At 41.2% G+C, this 24,358-nt stretch overlaps 1 protein-coding gene across 2 annotated transcripts in view; it reads left to right on the top strand.

The window, feature by feature from the left end:
* The first annotated feature begins 10,914 nt into the window (after positions 1–10,914).
* The window catches only part of cdh11 (cadherin 11, type 2, OB-cadherin (osteoblast)), a 95,066-nt gene continuing 81,622 nt past the window's right edge, over positions 10,915–24,358 (top strand). For both annotated transcript variants that reach the window (XM_085477066.1, XM_085477067.1), the window contains exon 1: positions 10,915–11,383. The gene's annotated coding sequence lies outside the window, so the exon portion shown is untranslated. The remainder of the gene's footprint in view (positions 11,384–24,358) is intronic.

The raw sequence follows: 24,358 nt of genomic DNA on the forward strand, positions 1-24,358 counted from the left end.
TCACACTCCCCAAGCGTACTCTACAAACCGGGTCTAGGTGCCCCCGCCCCTGGAGGGGGGAACTGCACCCAGACCCAGGTGGTGTTTCCCTTTTCCCTGCGGTGGGGGGAGGCAGACCGCCCCGACTCCGCAGCAGCAGGAAGGCTCCACACTCCAGACCGCAGTCGGACGGCCAACTCCTCCTCCTAGCCCCCCTGCTCCAGCAGGTCGCAGAGAATGGGGGTGAGAGAAGACTCCAAACCTCCCTCCAGCCGCTCATTGTAGTGTTGATGCATGTGTGTTCTAAGGTGCATTTAAAACCCAGGAGGGCTTGGAGCTACCTGCCAGAGAGCAGCAGGTAAGCGCATGGTCCCTCCTGCTAGCCCTCAATGTCTACGTGTATTTAACATTGAGAGGTGGGCAACGATGCCAGGGGTGGGGTGTACACCCTGATGGTACTTTGGACTCCGTGTATCGTGCCCACCCCCAAGATCCTATATGTATGTGTAATGAGAGTGTGAGTAATGTGAATGTCTAAGTTGTGGGATAAAATTGAGGCAGAGGCAGCCAGAAGGGGACAGAGGGGGGGGACAGAGGGGGGGGGGGGGTAGCCTCCTCTGCACCCTGGTGACATACCCCTACTCCAAGGCCCTGCATGTGTGGGTGGTTGTGGTGGAGCGGGAAGAGGGAGGCAGCTGGAGATGGGGAGGGAAGGAAGGGAGGGGCAAGTGACCCCTCCCTGGGGCCAGCTCCCCCACTGACCCCAGTAGGCACCCCCATACTCCGCGACCCGCCAGGGAAAGGGGGCCCAGGCCCATCCAGACCGGGGCCCAGTGCAGCAGCGCCGCCCGGCCCCACAGAGCAGGGGACAGTCCACCCAACCCCACCACAGAGAAAACTGCACCCACCCCACCATCCACTCATCTTCCAGACTACATAAGACAATAAACACCCAGGCTGAGATCTTCCTCCACCTCTCCTGTATCTCCCCCTCCTGCAGAGGGAGCTCCTGAGGAGAGGAAAGCTCCTGCAAGATGTGACAATCAGTTGAAGAGCCCCCCAGGTGGCTCGATGCACCGGCGGCACCCTGCTCCAGGGCTGGGCCCCCATGCACCCACCCGCCCACAACCCCGGCAACACACCAACCAGGACCCAAGCCCCCGAGGCCCGGTCCGGGTCCCAGCCCAGAGACGGAGCGCCCCCAGAACCTCACGCCCATCCCGGACCCACCCAGGGGCAGCCAGGCTACCAGGTCAGTAACCCACGTCCGTCAGCACAGACCCTCCCCTAGCCCCGCTGCACGCAGCCGCGAGGAAACAGTCACCTGAGAGCCAACAGAGCCCCTAACCGGACATGACCGCTACCCCGGGTTGAGCCCCCCAAGGAAGATGCCTCCGGGGAACCCCCCGACGCCCTAAGCCTGTCCCTACCCCCACACCAATCACACCAGTGAAGGCGGGACCAAACTATGACCCCCCCACCCCCACTAGGTGATGGAGCTGATCAAAGGAGCCCAGAGCAATTGATCTGATGTGGTGGCAGAGGCTGTATCAAGACTAATGTAATCTAATAGATAATTTCTATATTGGTTAGAATTAAGATTATTTTTATTTTTCCAGTTCATGAGGACTGTTTTCTTGGCTATGCATAGGGCAGTGAAAACCATATGAGCTATATTCTTTTCTGAAGTGACATTATCTAAGCTGCCCAACAAACACACTAAGGGGGAAGTTGGAATGTTACATTTCAGACACTTCGATAAGTCTTCACATATCTCGCGCCAAAACTTCTGAACTGGTGGACAGAACCAAAGAGCGTGGATATAATTGTCCGGTGAATTGGTTTGGCAGTGTGAGCAGTTGTTGGTAGACGTAAAGCCCATCTTGAACATCCGATGACCTGTACAGTGCACTCTATGTAATATTTTGTATTGAATTAATTGAAGACTGGGATTTCTAATTAGATGAAAGGTTTTTAAGCAAATCTGAGACCAGAAGTTTAGGTCTAAGTTAACTGATAAATCCGCTTCCCATTTTGCAATAGGAAGTGATATTGATTCATCTGTTTTAGAAAGCATTCTGTATATTTTGGATAGTAATTTGGGGGGTTTAAGAGTAAGAAATTGAACCACACTTGGTGGTGTTTGTAGTTCAACTTGACCCGGTTTAAATTTCTTTTTTACTATGGATTTAATTTGTTGATATTCTAAAAATCTTTTCTTGTTGATCCCATATTGTGTAACTAGTCCGTCAAATGAAATAAATTCTGTTCCTTCTAGTATATGTTCTAAATATTTGATTCCTTTATCACTCCAATCTGAAAAGTTTATCATATTATTGTTTTGTAATATGTCAGGGTTGTTCCAGATAGGTGTACGTTTGCATGGGATTAATGAAGACGCCGTCAATTTTAGAAACTCCCACCATGCTGTCAGAGAAGAGCTGATGTTGATGCTTTTAAAGCATTCATGTCGTTGGATGTTTGAGCTGATAAATGGTAGGTCTGAGATCTCTAGATTATTGCAGAGTGCTTGTTCTACATCTAGCCAAGGTTCATCTAAGAGGGTGTGTTTTAGCCATCCTGAGATAAACTGAAGCCTGTTGGCTAAGAAGTAGTGCTGAAAGTTAGGCAGATCTAGTCCTCCTTTATCCTTGGTCTTTTGTAGTGTTTTTAAGCTTATACGTGGGGGTTTATTTTTCCAAAGGAATTTGGACATACATGAATCTAGAGATCTGAACCAATCTTGTGGCGGTTTAGTTGGGATCATTGAGAATAAATAATTTATTTTTGGTAAGACCATCATTTTTATAGCGGCAACCCTTCCCATGAGTGATATGGGTAGACATTTCCATCTAGCCAGATCATCTTCTACCTTCTTTAAAAGTGGGATATGGTTTAATTTAGTTAGATCTGCAAGCTTGGGAGAAACATTAATACCTAAATATTTTATATTTCCCGATTGCAGTGGTGTAGAAGAGGAATTATGGAAGGAGCAATTAATCGCTAGGACTGTAGATTTTGACCAGTTAATTGAGTAATCTGATATTCTTGCAAAAGAGTTTATCAATTCAATCACCCCAGAGATATTGGTTTGTGAATTTTGGAGAAGGAGTAACACATCATCCGCATAAAGGCTGATTTTATGTTCCACGTTCTTGCATTTTATGCCCTTAATTACTGAATTCTGTCTAATTGCTGCTGCTAGTGGTTCAATAAAAATTGCAAATAGTGAAGGGGAGAGTGGGCATCCCTGCCTGGTGCCCCTCAAGAGACAGAAGCTGGAGGATGTCTGGTCATTTGTTCTAACACAAGCTGTTGGGGAATTATATAATATTTTTAACCAGTTTATGAAAGAGGATCCAAAACCAAATTTGTGTAAAGTTGCAAATAGAAATTTCCAGTTAACTCTGTCAAATGCTTTTTCTGCGTCTAAAGAGAATATTGTAGTTTCTAGGTTTTTACTGTATGAGTAGTCTATCAAATTAAGTAATCTACGTGTATTTGTTGATGAGTGCCTACCTTTTATGAAACCAGTTTGGTCAGGATGAATTAAGAGGGGGGTTATTTTCTCCAGTCTCTTTGAGAGAGCTTTGCAGATTATTTTATGGTCTACATTTATAAGGGATATTGGACGATAGCTTGAGGGATATACAGGGTCTTTGCCTGGTTTTAGCAGGAGATTAATGTTTGCAGAATTCATATTTGATGGAAGTCTGCCCTTTTCTTTAATTTCCAACAACGTTCTGTAGAAAACTGGTGCTAGAATCGACCAGAATTCTTTGTAGAATTCTGCAGGAAAGCCATCTGGACCTGGAGCCTTATTATTGTGCATACTTATCAGGGCTTCCTGGAGTTCACCTGGTGTCAGTGGTGAATCCAGTGCCATTGCTTGAGTGTCCAATAATTTTGGAAGAGTTATGTTGTCCAAAAACTGATCAATTTCTTTTTTAGATGGGTTTATTTGTGGTGAATACAACGTTTTATAGAAATCCCTGAAAATGTTGTTTATTTGTGTCGGTTCATATAATGTGTTCCCAGATGAATCTTGAACAGCACATATAGTTGTTTTTTCTTTATTTATTTTTAGCTGGTTTGCTAGAAATTGACCGGATTTATTACCATGTTCGTAATTTTGTAGGCGTAGTCTTTGTACTAAGAATTTTGTTTTTTTAACAATTATCTCATTTAATTCTAGTTTTGTTTTGCGTATTTTGTTCAATGTTTCCTGATCTTGGTGGGACGCGTAGGCTTCTTCTAGTGATTTGATGTTTTTTTCTAATTCCTGAATATTTTTGTTTTCTTTTTTCTTTTTATGTGATGAGAAAGAAATTATTTTACCTTATTACTATCACTGTCCATATCCCATCTTCCAGGAACAGTGATAATGTTTTTCCAGAAAAAAATATATTTTACCTGCTGATCTTTTATTTCAAACGCAACCTGCTTTGGAGCAGGTTATGTTCTGGAGCAGGTTAGGTCTGTGGCATTAGTTACCATGATGATGAACCCCAGTAAGAAGTAACCCACCGTCATAACACTGAAAACCTAAGGTTGAGCATGAAGTTAGACACCTTCCTAAATCCTAAGCCTGATTCATCATACACGGCTCTTGTGACTGCAAAGGCCATATGATATATTTTACTTCATTTTCATAGTCATTAAACCTCTCATGCCCTTTGAATTGGGGAATTTTCATCCTTGAAAGGGCCATTGCCATCAAGATAGAAATGGTCCATAATAGGATAAAGGTGATAACTCAAAACAACTTTGTATTGATTTGCAGTGTCCCCTTTGTAAGAAAACTACTGAACCCAAACCATGGCAGCAAAAGACCCCAAAAGCCCAAAGTATTGCCTTACTGTAGGGTCAAACACTCATGTTTTTCCATTTAACTTACCGGGCTGTAGCTTAGCGTGTCACCCTTTCACATCCTCTGTATTTATTTTGCCTGCTCTTGCACTATTTCCTTATGTCTATATTGATTTTTATCTTGTGTTTCTGTTATTTTCAGTAAGTCCTAGTGTCTGTTTATTTATATGCATCTTTGTATGCGTGTGTGTGTGTGTGTATCCTGTGGGTGGCCCAGCTCACGGTGAATAATCCCTTACTGTTTGGGGTTTGTGGGTCAGCATGTACAACAACACACATCTTTCGTCTCCAGACCTCTCAGAAGTGCTGCCTCAGCTGAATGCTTACAACACAAGACTGCAGGCTCTCATTGTGGCCACTGCATATAGCATTACTGTTCTTATGAGCAATATGCTCACAGGTTTTAATTAAGTTCCTCTTCATCACATACATTTAGCATAAGCACCATGTCTCCTTAGAGTCAGTGATCACGTAAAGAATTAACAAAAAAAGCTTGGAGTCAATAGGTGGTATTGAATTTTCAGGGAGGATTGAAATACTATTTCATCTTTTTAGCCATTAGTCTGTTTTTTTTTTTATTGAAAAGATGCTGATTAGAAAATCAGTTCTATCAGCAGTTCTATTATTTTATAAAAATGCTTGCCATTGTCCATCACTCCATTATGAAAATCAGGTAAGCAGAGGCTCTAGAAAATTAAGCTCAAAGCCATTCATGGCAATTTGTTCCACACAATGACACTCTAATAAGTCAGGTTTCTATTTAATTTTGGTTTACCCCTGACACAGCAACCCTCACTATATATGGCATTATTTTACTCTGGGGTGCATGTTGATAGACACCAACAAGAAAACAAGTATGTCAGTGTCACACTGAATGTAGCATAAATCCTGAATGAAAAATAGTTGTATGTGTCACGATAGGGTGCAGGTGAGGGATGAAAATTGATGATGAGATTGTTTTTTATTAGAATCAGTAGTTTTGATGGATATGTTTCAGAAAAGGAAATACAGGCCTACCTTCTGAAAGAACTTTTCTAAAATATTATAGAAAACATATATCCATAGTCTACAATAGGATACGGGAGGGATGGCGATGGTACAAAAATGCATACACACATACTGACATCTCACTGACAGGAATTTGTGTCTCATTTGGAACCATATTTAACTTTCTTATGTCATTTGCTCTTTTGTGTTCCCTTTCCTTTCCTTTCCTTTCATATCGATTAATTAAAATGTATTTATATAGCACTTTTCAAAGATTAAAAATCACAAAGCGCTCCTCCCGGCCTCTGGGCCTGCGGCTCGGTTCACTCTGGCACAGCTGGCTGCCGGCAGAGCCGGCGGGCATGCCGGTGCAGCCCCCTCTAGCTTCTGCTCGGTGGCTACTGGGTGACGCCTCGTCTGGGGATCCTCAGCCCTTCCCATGAGGGTGGCACGGATGCCCCTCCGGTGGTCCTCCTTGGGCTCTCGCACTCTGGGGCCTCTGGATGTCTGGGGCCTGGATCTCCTCCATGCCTGCTTCATGCCCTGGGGGACGGGGCTATGGCTCTCTACATCCTCTTGCAGACCATTACATGTGGAAACCATTTGCTTTGGGTTTTTTTTGCTTGTTTTCTATTCTTTTTCTCTCAACAGGTGATCCAGGAGATTTTTTTTCTCCCCCCCTTTCTCACTGTCCCTCTCCCCTTCTGTTTTTCTTTTCCTTCCTCTTTCTTTCTCCCTTTCCTCACTTTCCTCACTCATGTCTGTCCCGTCTGTAACATCTGAAAATAAAATAAAATAAATAATAAAAACAAAGGTCGATCAAATGGACCAATACGGCAATGCCACGATGATCCATTTGGCAAAATAAATCCATTGGGTATCCTTGTTGGTCTTCAGACAACAATTCTGATGGCTAAAGAACCAAATGGGACAGGCAAAAGAAAAAAAAAATCACAAAGAGCTTCATAATAAAACCAGAAATATAAAGTAATAATAGTTGAAAACAAGTTGAAAGTTGAAAACATAAAACACATTACTTTAATCTTACTTTACTTGATCAACAGCAACCCACAAAACTATTTAGTAGAGGATAAGGAAAACATGTTCTATCCGTCAATTTTTTCCCCATTATTCCAGTTCAGGTTTGCAGCAGGGCCTGGAGACTTTCCCAACTGTCGCTCACTTTGTCAAGACAAAATTCTGACTTATTCTAACCCCACTACATCCATATTGCACACTTTAAAAAACAGAGCATCCAATATTGCTGCAGTCAGGGCATAAAAGCTCAGATTTCAAAAGAAAATGTGTTTTCATTATTGTAACGGTAACGGCTTCTGACAGAACGGCAGTATTAGACACACCAGGATGAGAATGTGTTAGTTAAAATGTACTGTTTTACATAGTTAAGCATATGTTACAAAGTTTGTTTTCTGTTTCCAGAGTGACAAGTTCCTCCTCATCACACATTCTACAGTGACTTTTTCATGTGGTCACTGGAGGTCACTTACCTTACATCTTCTATCATTTTCTTCAGCAAAAAGAACCTCACTGTAAATTTCTAATATGATCTTATCTCAGGGCATAGGATGATGAAGTCTCAGCAGATGTCACCTGCATCTCTCTGCTATGAGCAAGTTGTCCATTGGCATTTGTGCCTGGACATACCAGCCACAGACATATTGGCTGCTGAGAGATAATTGCCCTGCTTTAGAAACCTATAAAGTTCACATAGCTAGACTGGAGGAGTGGTGCTGGAATAACTCACAGGTGGCATAGGTCCCGGGTTTTTCGGCCAGGATAATGGCTTGCGCCCAGCTTGGGCTTATGTATGTTGCACTTGGTTTCCCTTTATTCAACTGTGTGTTTAGTCTTATTTTCACTGTCTTTTTACTTACTGTCGTTGGTCTTTGGTCCTGCCCGAGTGAGGCTTTAGCAATCCATTTTGATCACCAGCTGTTTCTGTAGCAGAAATTATGGCAACTGATGGTTGTCAGTACGTCACCAACCAGTCTTCTAGGTTAAGCCCATTTTCCATTGGTACCTTCTCAGCTTGAATGCACACAGCTCACCACAACTCGACTTGGATCAACTGGTTTTCCATTACGGTCGAGTACCACCTAATGTATGTGGTCAATCATTATAGCAAAATGACAAAGCATGCCATAACATCATATGCAACACAAACTTTACAACAAAGGTGGATGTTGAGGTGATGATACACCTGTTGCTCGGTCTGTGACTTTTTGTCTGCCTCGGGGAACACGATGTTATCTTTTGTAGACACTTCCCTCGTTGCCGGAATTCAAAAATGGTGGTTTTGATTTTCTTGAATGAGATGCTCTCATGACGCCACTGATCAGCCAATCAGTGGCATGCAGTCTGACGATGTCACATTTTAGAACCTACTTGAATCACTTCTTCCCCTTTTCATTAGTACCTACTTGGATTGATTTGGCATGGTTTTCAGGATTTTCCATTAGGTCATAGTACCTGGTACTTTGGTTTCCAAGCGATCTGAGCAGGTACTAAAATGTGACGTTGCCAGACTGCATGAGACCGATTGGCTGATCAGTAGCGTCACTCGATGAGTCATGAGATCGTCTCGAAAATCAAAACCGCCATTTTTTAAACTCAGCAATGAGGGAAATGACTACAAAAAACAATGCTGTGCTCCCCTGAGTCTGACAAAAAAAAAAAACACAGACAGAGCAGCAGGTATACATTTGCTTCGACATCCATCTTTGTTGTAGCAATTGTCTCCCATATTAATTCCATCGCGGAACACGCAGACAAGAAGCACGCAAACAAGGTACTACTGGGTTGTAATGGAAAACCAGTTGATCTGAGCTGAGCCATGTCAGTCCCTGGAGAGTCGATCCGAGTAGGTACTAATGGAAAAGGGGCTTAGCCTAGAAGACTGGTTGGCGACACACTTCCAACCATCAGCTGCTACAGTATCAGATATGCCAGAAAAAAGAGAATAGCCTAATATTTCTGTCTTTAGCTCACTAACCTTATCCCTCTACAGACTCATGAACTACCAAGCTTACATCAAACAAACTGCCTTTTTTTCAAAAATAAAAAATAAAGATTTTCCAGATTATAACATGAGATTTTCACAGCTGTGGGGAACCTTCAGAATAACCATACAGGAAAGCAGATAACCCTTGAGTTACGGTTGGTTTACAAATCCTTCTCTACATGGAGCTGCTAAGTTAAGAATAGAAAGAAAAATATATGGAAGGATTAAGATGAACTGTAAGCATGGTTTGATTCCATGTTTTATGTTTAATTTTAAACAAACAAAGGGTTTGTGTATTTTTTTATTTTATTTGAAACAGTATCTTATATGAAGAAAAATCCAGCTACAAGCTTTACCTTGAAAAAAATATATATCAAAATTTAAAAATGTAAAACCAATGAATTATGGGCTCAATGTTTGCTGTGCTGAAAATTTCCAAAACCATTTTATCCTCACTCAGCAGCAGTGAGAAAGGTGAGTGTGCATATAACTCCCCAAAAAACATGAAACTTCTCTGTCTTTGAAGAAGAGAAAAAAGTCTATTTCTTTTGTAGCATCACCTCGCTGTCCCTTGCAGGCTGTTGGCATGGAAAAGACTGGGTTTTGAACCAGAAGTCAGTGTGCATTAAGAATTTCAAATACATTCAAAGGCTGACTTTTTTATTGAAACGTACCAGACTCTATGAAATGAAAAATTGTGTGCAAAGGGCTGCAGTTGTTTACATTTTCACTCATTATGGCCAGAAATACCCTGTAATTACATTTGACAACCTGCCCTTTATCTTAATCTAATTATGTCATTTTGCATCCAAAGTAATAAAGGCCTGCTGAATGCTATAATGAAAATATGCATTATCATATACTGCTCCCCACTGAATGAGAACCCCTGCAAGTGAGCCATGCTTGTGAGCCTTTTTTTTTACCCCTGCCATTAGCATCCAAAATACATACAGAAATTTACGGATGGGGGTGAGCAACTGGCAGCTGATACAGGCATTTATGAATGGCTCGATGTGGCACTTATGTGTCATCACTTGTGAAAGCTGTGGTTAAGATTTTGTTAGGACTGGCCAAATAAACAACTTGAGTAGGCTGAAAAGTCATGATGGGATTCAAGTAAAATGAATCTTCCGAGAAAGATAAAACTATTGGAAATGTATTGGTTTAAAGGCTTTAAATTATTGTTTTATAGGTTCTTGTGTGTGTCTATCTTGTGTGAAATCGCTTCATTTAAGCAGACTTTGAATGTTTCAAAATATCAAAACATTAATATCAAAAGTAACAATCATTGGGTTAGTGTAATTGACACACTATCTATTTTTTTCTGAGACTAAGGGATCCATAATAGCAGATGTTTACAAGTCGAGCGTTGCTTTACGAAATACTCCTTCAAACCATTCATAATTTAGTTTTCCAGGTGTGGGTTTTTCCAGCTTTTTTTTTTCATGGCCAATTACATCGTTTACACTGGACTTTTGTAGGCGACACTCTCTGTGTATAGCAGGCCTGTCGTCCTCTCCTTTCATTGGCTCTCTGTGCAATTCTAAATCTCTGCTGGTAGCGGTTGGAAGCTCCTCTTAGCCAATGAGGAAATAGCAACTGTTGCATTCAGTTACCCTCCTGCAGGGCTTCTTCTGCTGTAACCTCTCAGGGTGGATTTTGATGTGGGAAGGGTGTACAGTGTTACAATACAGATAAGGCTATAATGTGGCCTAAACCTCATTAAACAACGTATCCTTCTCAGTGCAAATGCTTTTTGCAACCACGGTCAAAAATAACTAAACAAATTATATTTCTACTGTAATAAAATCTGAAAATGTTAATGTGTATTGAGAGGTTTGCCCCACTTGAGTTTGTCATTTGAGGTGCCACTTATTTAATTCCGACGAATAACAAAATTACTACCGATACAGGAGTAAGAGGAGAGAGAGGATTACCAGTTTCCTACGCCCTCCAACGGCAGCGACACCTCTCTCTCTCTCTCTCTCTCCCTCCCTCTCTTCTCTCGCTGCTGCTGCTGCGCGCCGTTCAGTTTCCCTCACATCGCTTCCGATGCTCCAGGAGGGAGGACGGATAAACGGCGCTGACGGTACCGGATTTGTTACCCGAAGGAGGGAGGGATGCTACGGTGATTTCCTCTCTTTTTCTCTTCCAACACCCACCTCCTCACCATCCCCTCCGCTCCTCTCCATCACTTCAGTCTCGGACCTCATCAAGACGCATGACTGCTCTTTCATTTTTGTCCTCTCTTTTCAGTTTATCTTTAAATTCGCTTGACTGGTTTGTTTTTTTTATTATTTTTTGCCACTGAGCTCCAGCGGGAAACCCACTTGGCTCAGCTTGAATTTCTACCCTCTCATCTCCAAGCGCACGTAAACATAGAAAAACTGGGCTTTTAATCAGTGGATGTGTTGGACATCTGGTAAAAGAAGCAATACTACTTAAGTCAAGTGGCCGATCTCTACTGGCTTGTATGTATTGAGGACACTTGGGTGAACGAGCTGCGCACGGAGTCTCACTTCCAAGGTAAGACCACTGGAGTTTAAGGACTGGGATTTTGCCGTAGTTACATCAACACACTTCCATCGTATGTCTCTCTTCTCACTATCCGCGCATCTCTTCTGCAGAGGCTTTCCTGAGCGCAAAACACACGAGAGCCAGCGAAGTTAAAGGTTTAGGTTCCCGGGATGCTGGGGAGATTCTGGTTAGACTCTTGACTAAACCAAACTGTCGCACAAACACTTCTTATACATTATAGGAAGATTACTCGGAGATGATATCGGACTTGATTATGTTTGATTAACAATGGAAAATCTCACAAAACCCAAAGATCCTTTGCGCATTAAAGACAGCACTTGGTTTTATTTGTTGTGCTGCTGCCAGTAACAGTGCAGACTTTATTCGTTCCTCCGGGCCACTGGACGACGGTTGGATCTGTGTGGTTTTCGCATAACAGAGCGTGGATTCACTAAAGTTTCTCTTGCAGTGTTTCTGCATATTTTTACTTATTTGGTCTGCGAGTGCATCCAACTGCGTTTGCGTATTTGTGAGTCTGCCCACGTAGCCTATAGTAGCTAATCTAGGAGTAAGCTCCCTTTCGCTGTCTCCGTGTCTCCCGGCGGCTCCGCGTAACTGCGACGCAGAACTTTTCCTTGGATCACCATCAACAGAGTCTGGATGTGTGAGGGGGGGTTGCGGTCACATAATTCGGTAAACAGATAAATTCACTGCGTCCCTTTAGCCCACTCCAGGAAAGAAATATTTGTTAGTGTTACAGTTAATCTGCATTTATTTAACATATTTCTTCCTGTTTCTTCCAGAAAGCGTTTCCCCCCAACTTATCCTCCTCCTGTAAAATCAAAACGGCATATTTAAAATTCTCAATCCCCAATATTTTCCCCTTTTTCGCCATTTCCCCTTCTTTCATTCTTTCTCGTTTTCTGGTTTTTGCGGGGTCATTACTGATTTGGAAGCTAATTGATTTTGTGATTTTGAAATGTGAATCCCTGAAGACTCCACGCAGCTTAGTATTCAGTCCGTTTGAATACTTGAAGCGGAGCGGCGTTCTTGCCCTTTTGGTGTGCGCCAGCGCTGGTGAAACTGCATAAAAAATGCATACAGATCACTTGCCCATAGGCTCATTCAGGCTCGTTCTGCACTCAATTAGGTCCGTGCGTTTGGCTTAGCATCCCTGTAGGGCCACATTAGATCATTTTGCAAATTGTTGCATAGACATCCAGTGAAATCTGCTCAGTAGAGTAGATTTGTCCGTACTGGTTGGGTCTGTGCGCATGCTGGTCTGATATGAATAATTACAGATGGATTTGGAACTGGTCTGCTGCTCAGCCGCTTTCAGCAGAGAGTCAAAGAGATATCGGTGTGTAGTTTTGGGCATCTGCAATTCCGCTGCGTTTTCAATGGGGGAGCAAAGAGAGCTAGAGAGGTGTGTGTGTTGGGGGGGGGGGGGGGGGGGGGGGCGTTAACTCCAGGGCTGTATCTTTGGTATTCATGGCACAACTCAAGATTGCTGCTCTCAAGCAGGCAATAATCTCTCTCTCCCTCTCCCCCTTCTGTCTCCCACACTGTTGCTGTATAAAATGTCTCCCCTCTCTCCCGTACCTTTGCTCTCCCCTTTGCATTTCAACCCCCTCCAACTCACCATTCTCTCGCCCTCCTCGTCCTCTCTCTTCATTTCTCTACACAGCAATCTCTCCGACTCTGTCTGTGCGCTTCAGTCTTATGGGAGCCATTGAGAAAATCATTTGCTGCTGTTGTATTTATTCGACAGGGGGTTCCTAGCAGCCAGGCTTGGCTGGAGAGATGTTTTCTTGTGTTGCCTTGAAAAAAGTCTGCAGTCTACAATGGAGCAGGAAAGATGCAGAGAAATGGATCCATTAGATGCTCTAACTGCAGTTTAGTAAATAAGGGGGGAAAGGGTTTGGAACTTATTGTGTTATATTTTCGACAGGCATTTTTTTTTTTCATTTTTTAATTCCCTTCTTACAAGTGTTGTAACTGTGCTGTTGTGGTTCCCCCCACACTTCCTTATTATGTGGTTACTTTTCAGAGAGCGTTTCCCTGTTTATTTAATGTTTGCCAATTAGCCTACAGACCAGTCACTGCAGCGAAGAACAGCAGAATTCCCCTTTTTTATATTTAGTTCTGAGACACTGTGGCTCACTGGCCACTTAAAAGACATATTACACACAAAGAAGGTCCCTAATTTAGTAGTTTTGAATTGCTGCTTCTTATGTTCACTTAATGACAGAGCTCAACATCACAGCTGTCGCTCTCTGGCTCCACAAAGGGTTTTTGTAAGTAGCACAACAGTATCACTCAACTTGTGCTTTTGGATGTTTTCTTAATTCACCAATTAATTCTTCATTCTCCCAATATTTCACTCAAACAATAATACAGTGTGGGCAGAGTAAAAGAGGAAAAGATCAAGAGGCAAAAAAAGAGGTACAGGAAAGGAAATGAGGGGATGTGGTCTGCAGAGGAGATGAGGTGCAGGGCAGAGAGAAACAACGGGGCAGACGGTCGGAGGAGCAGCAGCTGAGCAGAAAAGAGCATGACTCCTATCAGGATGTGAAGAAAAGGAGGAGGTGGTGGACAAGAGAGGAGGGCAGCGTGACGTCTATCAGTAGAGTAGTCAGTCTCATTCCTTTTTGAGAGTCACTGCCGTATGAGCTGAAATGAGACATGCGAGTAGAAACTGCCTGCCTTCACTTAGCCATTGCAGGAATGAACAGTTCCCGCAAAAATGTGGTTTTATGTCTGCAGAAGTGATTGTATACCTTAAAAGCAGGGCAGACACACATAATTCCCTTGTACCAGTACATCTTTGTGCTATTTAGGGTGAGCAGCATACAGAAACCTGGCTTGGATGACAGATGAAAGCGGGGTGGGAGAGGTATCAGATTTTTTCCCTGATGTTCAGCCAAGAAATTGCACAGAAACTGACACAGAAATGTCGTCAGATTTGTTGGTTTTTACTGAAGTGGTTTCAGAACCTGGCACTGGAAATACTGTGCATCATAGCTGTGCTAGTTATAGTTAGTAAAGATAGAATTAAGCTTAACGAGCTTTAGCATTTCTTCTGGAATGTGTGATAGGACATGAGAAGGCCAGAAGATATTTAGGTTAAGTTCAAACTCTCTAACTCGGAATTCAATCTGTGGGAACTTTCTCATGACTTATCTTAGACACTATGCACATTAGACACTATGTTTACCTATTATGTATCTATAGACTCAGTCCAAGTGTGTAGCAATAATTCCTGTTGATGTTATTTGACGTTCTTCAGAGTTTCACAAAAGAAGGAAAAAGAAGCAGCATTTGAAAATGTTCTTTAAATTAATGGCAAATGCAGAAAAATCAGACAATATAAAATTTGCTTTTTACTTATAAGTATTAATTTTGATCAGCTTTGAGTGATTTTTAAAGATTTGATGGGACTAATTATGTTGATCTTTCCACATTCATGAAACGAGTAAGACAGAATCTTAAAAAGAGAATGAAAAGAAAACAACCTTGCTTTCTGGATTGAGTTTAAAGGCATCTGCCTGCAAGCAGTGCTGATGTAGCACCCTAGGGAGGAAACAAAATAGAGGGATTAATTTATTACACTGTAATCATTATATTTATTTTTAATTAGGCACCAACTGCTCATCCTCGTAAGTTATGTGATCGTAAAGTAGTTTTTTTAAATAATGAAAGGGAGGCTTAAAAGATAGAATAAAGTTGTGATCCTGCAGATAAAGAAACAGGACTCAAAAAGAAGACAGTAAAGGGGAAAATGAATGGAAGAGCTACTGGACCATTTCTAGATGACGACAGAGGGAGCTATTGGGCTTTGCTGCAGTATTGGCTCCACTGCTCCTTTTCCTTCTTTCTGCTCTTTATTTCTAATTCTTTTTCCAATCTCTCTCCTTTCTCCTGCTCTGTCTGTCTCTCTCAGGGGGCCAGTCAGAGAGATGGAGAGGTAGTTAGGCTCCCCAGGGATACAGGATTCAATATGAACGCCCCTAACAGACAGACCCACACGCGCACACACGCACAAATCTTGTCTGTCTGGATAAGCCTGTCCACTGTGACTGGTTTCTCTTACCTTCACATTCACGTTACCTCCCAGTGAGAACGGGGTGGGGGAACATTGGTGGAGAATTGAGTTCTGCCTTCTGCTTCTGGACTTTTTTTTTTAAATTTTGTTTTCTTCCAGCCCCTTGCTCCATGGGCTCAATAGAAAGCAGAGTCAGCACACACAACTGGTTAAACGTCAGCTTTTTTTCTCTCTTTCCCTTAGATCGATCTTCATCTATTTAAAACAGCAGAATGTGAGGCCAGATAGATGTTAGGCTGATATATAATTTCCTATGGCAGCGGAATGGGATTATAACTCTAATCTTTCATCTCAACCGGACTAAATGGCAGAGTCAGTAATTAGTGCCTTTGACCTCTAATCCCCATACTTGTTCTCTAGCGGTGTGTGGGGTGGGGGTGGGGGGGTGGAGGAGGAAAAAAAAAAGCAAGTTAATTTGTCTGTATTTGATGATTTCCTGGGTATTGGTGCACGTGGGGAAGAGTGAGACAACACAGGTGGCTTAGTAGTGTTGACATAGTTCCCATGCAGCATGACATACTGGGTTTAGTTTCTTTGGCCTTAAGCATGGCGTTTGTATGTTTTTTTTTTCTTTCTTGAGCTCATGTGGTTTCAATTATTCCTCAATTGGTCTACATGCCAGCGACTTTAAATTACAGTGCACCCGTTCCAGTTCATGCACTTTAGTCTGACTACTCTCTACTTTTTGGCCCGTTTCCCTTCCTTCAACGTAGCGCATACTGTGTTTTGATTCCGTTCTCTGTATCCCTAAAAAGGAAAAGAAAACCAATAACTTGAATATCAAGTGAAAAATCACTAAATTGGAAAATGTTTTCAATTTTGTTGACCGAAACAAACTAACAAGCAGTGTGATTCATGAATGTGTCCCATGCTCTCATTATTTGATAAGCAAAGTCACATTGAAGTAATTTAGGCAGTGCAGACTAAAGCTGGATGGGATGCATGCAAGTACTCAGAGATGGGAAACTGCACCACAAGTAATACCACAAAGCAACAAGGACACCAGTTAGAGCAAATAAACAAAAACATGTGGCAGCACAGAGAGACTACAGCATCAATTAGGTGTTCACTTTTAATTGCCCTCGCATCATGCGCACCTAAAACGACATGCTGCAGCTGCAGCTGTGTTGGTTTCCAGTATTAAAGCTTTGTTAGCTGAATAGTGATCCTCGGCATGGTCGACCTTCTCACTCCTGCATAAAAGAGCTGAGCACTGGCAGAAAAGGCTGCGTGGATTTACTGCTAGGCGATGAGGCTGCAGTTTAATTGCAAAAACAGTGGAGTCTGGATCAATGTTAATTCAGGATTAATGAGTGATTTCATCGATTTTACCATTGATGATCGGAATACAGGGTTGACACTGATATTGATTGTATTGGAAATTGATTATTCGAGACAGCGATTTATATTGATCAGAACACCTTGTATGGGCACGTGTATAGGCACCTGAACTTTTCATCCAGAATATTCATTTGTGAAATCTAATTGATTGCAAATGTGATTCTTTTAACAATGGTTTTGTGTGTATATATATATATATATATATATATATGCTTTAGATATATTGTATAGATGTAGGTGTATGCACGAGTGTGACAGAGTGGGCCTGAAAAATAAGTGTAATTTGTTTTCTGTGACAGTCCTTGGGTCCAGTCAGGTGCTCTGCTGTCTCGTGGACACCAATCATATTAAGGAAAAAGAAAACCATGTTTGTTATTTTTTTAAACAGTCAAATGTAACTATATTTCTGCTTTGGCAGACAGCATGTCACAGGCAGAGACACTGAAAAAGAGTGAGGGAGCGAGAGGGAAAGGAAATAAGGGATGAAGGTCGAGAACAAAGTTCATCTCAATTATGAATTTCAGGAGATTTTCTTTACTTTTTGCGGTCGCTCTGGTACAAAAGTACTCGGGATTGGGGTCAAAGAGAAATTTGGGCTCTTTCTTTAATGCCAATTAATAATTCACAGCTGAAAAGGCGTCTGGTTTGACAAGTTTTGTATGAGGTACTGTAGAGTCAGTGAGAAAGAAAGAATGTGAGGAACAGTGGCTAGTTTCTGCGTGCGGGTCAAGGAGAGATTTAATGAGTCATTTGCTTCTCATTATTCAGGATAATAATTAACTCTGTATGTGTGTGTGTCTGTACTTGTCCAGCTATCATAGTGAGCACCAGCTTGAGTTTTAGAGCATTGGTATGAGGACATTTTGGAAAGCAGAGGACCTTTTGGGTTGCTACCACATTGTGATAGTTGTTGAAAAGCATGTTTGATATTGAAGACTTTAGGCTTTATGTTTATGTTAATATAAGAAAACGCATTAAATCTATGTCTAAGAATATCCTCAGCAAGATAACCATTAAGTATTGTCATAAAGTTATTCATAGTGGGCTTGTCCACCTTTTTCCCTCAAACTGATTATGTTTTATAAGTTACTACACTTGTCATCAATTAATATGTTGTGATACTACATGCAACAAGTCATGGAAAAAACTTCCATAGCCTAAAGCAGTGTCTTCTAATTACTTTTAGGTATTTTTGTTTAACAAATAACTTAAACAGTTAATTGACTATTGAACTTTATTTTATTTTAAATCACCTGTCAAACTCAAGCTATCAGTCTCATTCCCCATCTTTCTTTTTTTGTCCGTACCATCATTTTCTCACTCCCTCTATCATTTATCTCCACTAAACTTGTCAAACACGCACAGGCGCGCACAGGTTTGAGCATGTACCTGCAGTGGGTGTGCTGTTGATTACCATAATTAACACGGTTATGTTAATTGTAGCAAGTTAATTTTGCTGATGGAACACATTTATAAAGGTGAACTTTATGGACAGTTAGCTATGGTTTCAAGGTACAGTGTGTGTCCATGCTTTTCTGTTTGCATCCTGTTTGCATCATACTTTATATATGTGAGGATATGTGCACATTAGTGGCTGACAAATCAGTTCAAATCAGTTCAAATCAGGTTTAAATTGTGGAAAATGATTTATTTTGCAGGACACGTGCTGACAAAGACACAGCAAGTGGTGTCGAAACCAGAAGCTGAACGTACACACAAACACACAAAGTGTCAGTGGCCGGCCAGAAAAGCAAATGCTGCATATAGCTTATCTGATTATAAGCAGGGTTAGATAGAGGACTCTGCATTAGAGGGAGTGTTGAAGAGACATGCAGATCAGACTGATAAATAGTTTAACTAAAATGTGGCATTTCAGTAGCTCCACAGTCTAAAAACCATGTTACTGTGACCTCCATCTGGCCAAGAACATTCATCATTTGTCCCTCCCTGCATGTATTTCTGTTGTTTTTCTACTGTTTAAGAAAATATGAACATGAGAACTGAAACTGGATGACACAATTCATATGCGGCATAATGAGCTTTCCGAAGATGTAGCTCGAAGGCGGAATACACAAAAAAGTAGTTAAGTTTGCAGTCTTATGTCATCGAGAGAGGAAGGGCTCTGGCACCTATTTGCCGAAACAGGCTCTGTGAACATAAGTAGCGTAATAATCCTGTTGCATACGTTCACTTATTTCTTATCTTTTTATTTATGTCACATTGTATGCCTTCATATTTGGCTTATTTATCAGTAAAATTGCTTTTTAAGGTTGAATTATTTTAAAACAGTTTAAACAAACACGGTAATGGAAACCAGTTTTTCATGCAACAAATTGGCTCTTTGTCCTGTCTGCTGGCATATGGGGCTATTTATGACGGAATTGTTTTTCTTGTATTGTGATGTGAATGATGTGGGTGTTCAGTAATGGGATTTTAAACCACGATTTACCTGTCTTTAAGGCACATTAAAGTCATTAGATGGAGACAATCAGAATGCATGTAACTGTTAATGGTTGGACAGCTGCAAGACAATTAGATGTGACCATAGGTAGTTAAAATGTTTATCACTTTATAACGCATTAATCTCAATATGTAAATCCTTATGAAGTGGACAAATATGAGGAGAAGCTTCTTAGCCACACATATTCTAATATTTCAAAGTGTTTCTAGCATTAACCAGTCAGTATGCTGGCAAGGCCTGCATTTGATGTCAAAGTAATGCTTTGATCACACTGGGACTTATCTACAGCTTCTCATCCAGTTCTGTCTCATCCTCTCTTGTTCTCTCCTTCCTTCTTTCCTCAGTCCTCATCTTCCTCCCCTTCCTTTCCCTCTTTACTTATCTCCCTTCTCCTGTCCTCCACATTTCATTCTCCTCCTGTCCCCTTCAGTATACCTCAGCCCCCTCACCCCCACCTGTATTTATTCCCACTGTGCTTCAAATGAACACAAGTGTTACTCTCTGAAAAATTTCCAAAAATAAACCCGGCCTGGAGAAATGTATTACATAGAGTTTTTTCCCTTATAACATATAGCAGCTTTCTGTATAATTTAACATGATTGCTAAATTATGCACCATATTAGAATGCATGAATGATACTTTTTTCCTAGCTGCATAATTTGTGAGTTCACTAAATGAGCCAATCTCGCAGAACCCTGAATTTCTTCGGAATCCTTGCAGAGATACTGCGATCTGAGAGGCGAAGGTGTGTCTGTTTTCTGTGCACATCCACTCACACCGGTGCCACAGAAGAATCCATGAGATTAGATTAACTAGGTAAAATCTACATTTTACCAGCTTTGGTTTGATGGTGTCACGCCAGACGATGGCTCACTGACACGCACATAAAAAGACATGGGGGAAAAAACGAGATAACAGTGTACATGTGACGCTGACACATACTGTTGTACTAAGCCTATAGAGAAAAACCCAGTTTTCTTTTCTACAAGACAGCATTACTGCAAGCTTGACCTCTTTAGCATAATAACCTCTCTTCATTTTCCTCCCTCTGTCACTTTCTGTTTTGCTTCTGTTTCATTATTTTGTTTTATTTGCCGTTCTTTCTCTGTGTCATTACTTTTGGCTAAAACCCTGCATTCCTTCTTTGCATTTTTACTCATTTTTTTCTGTCCCTCCCCTTCTTTCTTAAGGTCCTCCACCCCTTTGCTATACTTTCTCTCTTTTTTCCTCTCCCTTTCCCTAGCCATGCTTCATTGACCGTGACACGTATAATAGTGTAATATGATTGAATATGACTGCAGCTTCTTCATTGGACACTATTAATTTCACTTTTTTCCATTCGACTGGTTTGACTTCAGTATATTCCCTCCCCGCTCCATGCCTTAATCCCTGACCATGGGTCAGTTTTATAGAGCAACATCATTTTTTTTTCCTGTCATCTCTCCTTGTAAGTTTTCATTTTTATTCCTCTCTTCTTTTACCTGTCTCCCCTCATCTAAATAGTTTACATTCCTCATCCTCTGACTTTCGTTAGCTCTCTCTTATACTTTCTGTTTAGTTGTGCTGTGACTGCATTGACCTTTTCAGTGAAAAGAGAAGAGTTGAGCAAAATGTATTGCCACTTCTAGGACTGACTAATTGTTATTGCGCTACAGAAGGCCATAGCTATATATAGGGAAAGGTACAAGGACTGATATGAGGCAGATCCTCTTCTATTCAGTCACTGACACTTTTTCTTCACACTTCCACTAATCCCTTTGTGAAAAGTACTGCATAGGAGGAAAATTAAAACAAGGTTCTATGGGTTCTTTAAACATGAAGAGAATTTAAGCGAATGTTTAATTTCTCTTAACTTTAACATAAGCCAAAGCAGTGCTGACAATAAAGTAGGATTAATGTGTCACTGTAGAATAACGCACTATCACAGATTGTTTGTACAGGTTGGAGATTTTTACATTTAACCCAATATTTACACCTCTAAATATTTAACATTTGCTATTAGATGTTTAATATTCCTTGTATTTTTAAATGATCTTGCAAAATGGCAGTGGTCGTCATTACCACTACACCCAGTTGAGGTTATTTTTAAATCCAGTGAAGTAGCAGTTCCTCGGGGCCATTATCAACTATTGCGTTTTCAGTGTTTATGTGGAATGACATCACATTTGTCACAGCCATGTTTATTTTTATTGTGATATCATGAAAGCAAATGTCATCAACATTGTTTAGATTCTAGTGGCCACGTTGAAGAAACAAGGTCACCATGTATGTGTGAGCGTTAGTCCAATGTGTCCATGCATGTGAGTTTTTTTCAGATATTATTGCTAAAGCTGACCACACAATGTCACACACCCTCTGCACGTTCGTGTGCCCATGCCCTTGCACCTGAGTATCACCATCAGCAACAAATAAAAGTCATTTCAGGCAGTCTGTCTGTATGAGCCCATGTCATCTGAAGGTGCAAGGTCACTCAGTGCTCAAACGTCATATGCAAGGCTCAGTGTGGGTGTAAGTCTAAGCAAGCATCTCACTTTACTCTTATCTTTACAGGAACCAGATGACTCCAAAGGCACAGAAAGACTTAAAAAATTCCAGACAAGGTTGAAGCTTTGAACAAAGTCTTCTGAGATTGTTGAAGTAATGTAGCATTAGGTTGAGTGGTGAAGGATACTGTGTGTATTAGGAGTCAAAGTGGATGTAGTCTGCATAAAAGTCCCTGCAAATATACTGTAATAACAGTATATTTGCGAGTGTGTGTGTGTCTGTGCTTGTGCTGGAGGGCAGGCATACAGCGGTACAGATCACTCAATGTATAAACAGATGTTTTGACCTTTGTATATAAGGAAATACTACCGATGTTTTATTCACTGAGCATGTTTATATTTTACTCAACCAGACGATGCACCAATCTTTAAGCTCTGTTTAGCGCAAAAAGAGCTGAATGTCATCTGGTTTCATTCTCAAGATGAAAAGAAGTATATCAAAGGAAATATCTTGCTGTGAAATTTTGAAGTGAAAAATAACCTTCTTATTTATTAGGATTTCCATTTTCGCTCGCTTTTATTCATATTTCAGGTGGAGTAACTTTAACACCTTCATTCAAAACAATTTACTTTAGCAGGTTCAGGTACTTAAGGACACTTTTTGAGTTTCATAAAGGGGTTTTACAGTCCTCAAGGATACAATGGAATTTCAAATATAATGTAGAATGAATAAGAATGAATTGTTTAAGTTGTTTCCACAGAATTTATACAGTGATTTTGTTATGTTCTATGCAAATGCATGTCTTACTTTATCTCTTTGCCTCTCTGGGAATGTTTGACTGTCAGTATAAATTTCAAAAAGATCAGCTACTACTACAAACATCAGTTTGGGAGAAGTTTAGCAAAAGGGACTGCTCTTGAGGAGTCGTCCAGATTGTTGGGATACGTATGGGTGTCTTTGCCTTGAGGGAACTTTGAGAACCAACAGTGTAGGCTTATTGAGGTATGGAACAACAAAGGTCTCTCTGTGTTAACCTGAAGAAATAAGGGAGGGGACTTGGCTTCACCAACCATGTAGGAATGAAAAACAAAAAAGGGGTGGGGGTTACTATACTGAGAATAGAGGCAGAGAAAAGAGGGGATCTTTTAGCATGGGAGGATGTTTTGGCACAATGACCCTTGTGTCTTCCAGTCTGTCACCGAGTCAAGTGGTTTGTGGGTAATGGGTGGGATATATGAATCAGAGTGGTAATAAGGGTCATTACACATGCATGGTAGATGTAATGGTCCGCAACACTGCTGATCAATTTCTACTGCTTACCTCCACCCTCAGTTTCTGTCTACTCGTTCATCTTTATAGAGTCGATTCCAAATTAAGTCATTATTTGAAAAATACGGGTATAGATGGTATATATGTTCAAGCCAAGCAACTAGACTCTACTAATATGGTATGACTGATTGATGTCATGTTCAAATGAAGCCTTAAGGCCAAATCGATCAGGAAGCAAACTATACTGCAAAATATACTCAGGCTTATTGTTCTAGAACTTGTTCTAGAAATTAGAAATGTTTCTAATTTCTAATTTTATTCCATGTTAAGCGCAACCGACACTGAGCAACTGACATGAGAGAATAACTGGCTATTAAATATTAATGAAGATTGTGGCTATCTCGAGGCCTTTACGAGTTTAATGATGCACATGCATCTTTGAAAATAAATCCATCTTCACACATTATCATTATGAATAAAAACGGCTTCAAAGATCTAAACTCACTAATGACTTCTAGGTGAACAGATCATGACCTGCCTTTGAGGCAAAGTTTTCAGCCTGTAAGGTCTCCATGGGCTAATTTGAATGTAAACAGTCACTGGATAAATACGATGGGGGGAGTACATCCAAGGCTGAAGGGTGGTCTTTAAAGGCTTAGTGATATCCACTAAGACCTTATGTTCTGCCCCTTGCCTCCTCAATAGTGCAAAGCTAATCTGGGGCTGCTTAGGGCTGCTTTTTTCGTCTGTTGGGGTGACCATCTCCCTCCCTCCCTCCCTCTCCCTCGCTTTTCCATTTCAACCTAAGAGACTCAGCGTCTCGCTCAAGGACACTCCCGACTGGGCACATGCTTGCTGATGCACATGTATTGCAGTGAAAGAAGTGTTCACCTTTGAGCCAGGAATTCATCTGTCAAACCACTTGGCAAAAGCCTGCTGTTAGTGCACAGAGGTCTGTTTATTCTGTCTTCCTCTCTGTGCACACTGTGGAATACAGGTAATGTCTCCCAATTACTACACACTGAATCTTTTTAAATCACTGAGTCAGATAGTTCCAAGGCACTACAACAATACTCTTTCATTTGATTTGAGAATGATCCAAGAATATGTTATTCCAATGAAAATATTCCTTCTTATCCCCCCTCACTGGTTCATCGGGGTCACGGTGTCAGATGTTGGACAATAGGACAGCTGTATCCAGATCAGCTAAAGAGCCACAAACCCCTGGGGGTGGGATTAAGCCAATTAGTAGCTGTCAATCACTATGGCGTATCATGGACAGCTAAATCAATACTTGGATGAATGGGGAGAAGGAGGGTGTGGG

Source organism: Copadichromis virginalis, linkage group LG13 (genome assembly GCF_057382275.1).
Source record: "Copadichromis virginalis isolate Kocher_CV1m ecotype Utaka linkage group LG13, C_Virginalis_male_GT1.1, whole genome shotgun sequence".
Lineage (NCBI taxonomy): Eukaryota > Metazoa > Chordata > Actinopteri > Cichliformes > Cichlidae > Copadichromis > Copadichromis virginalis.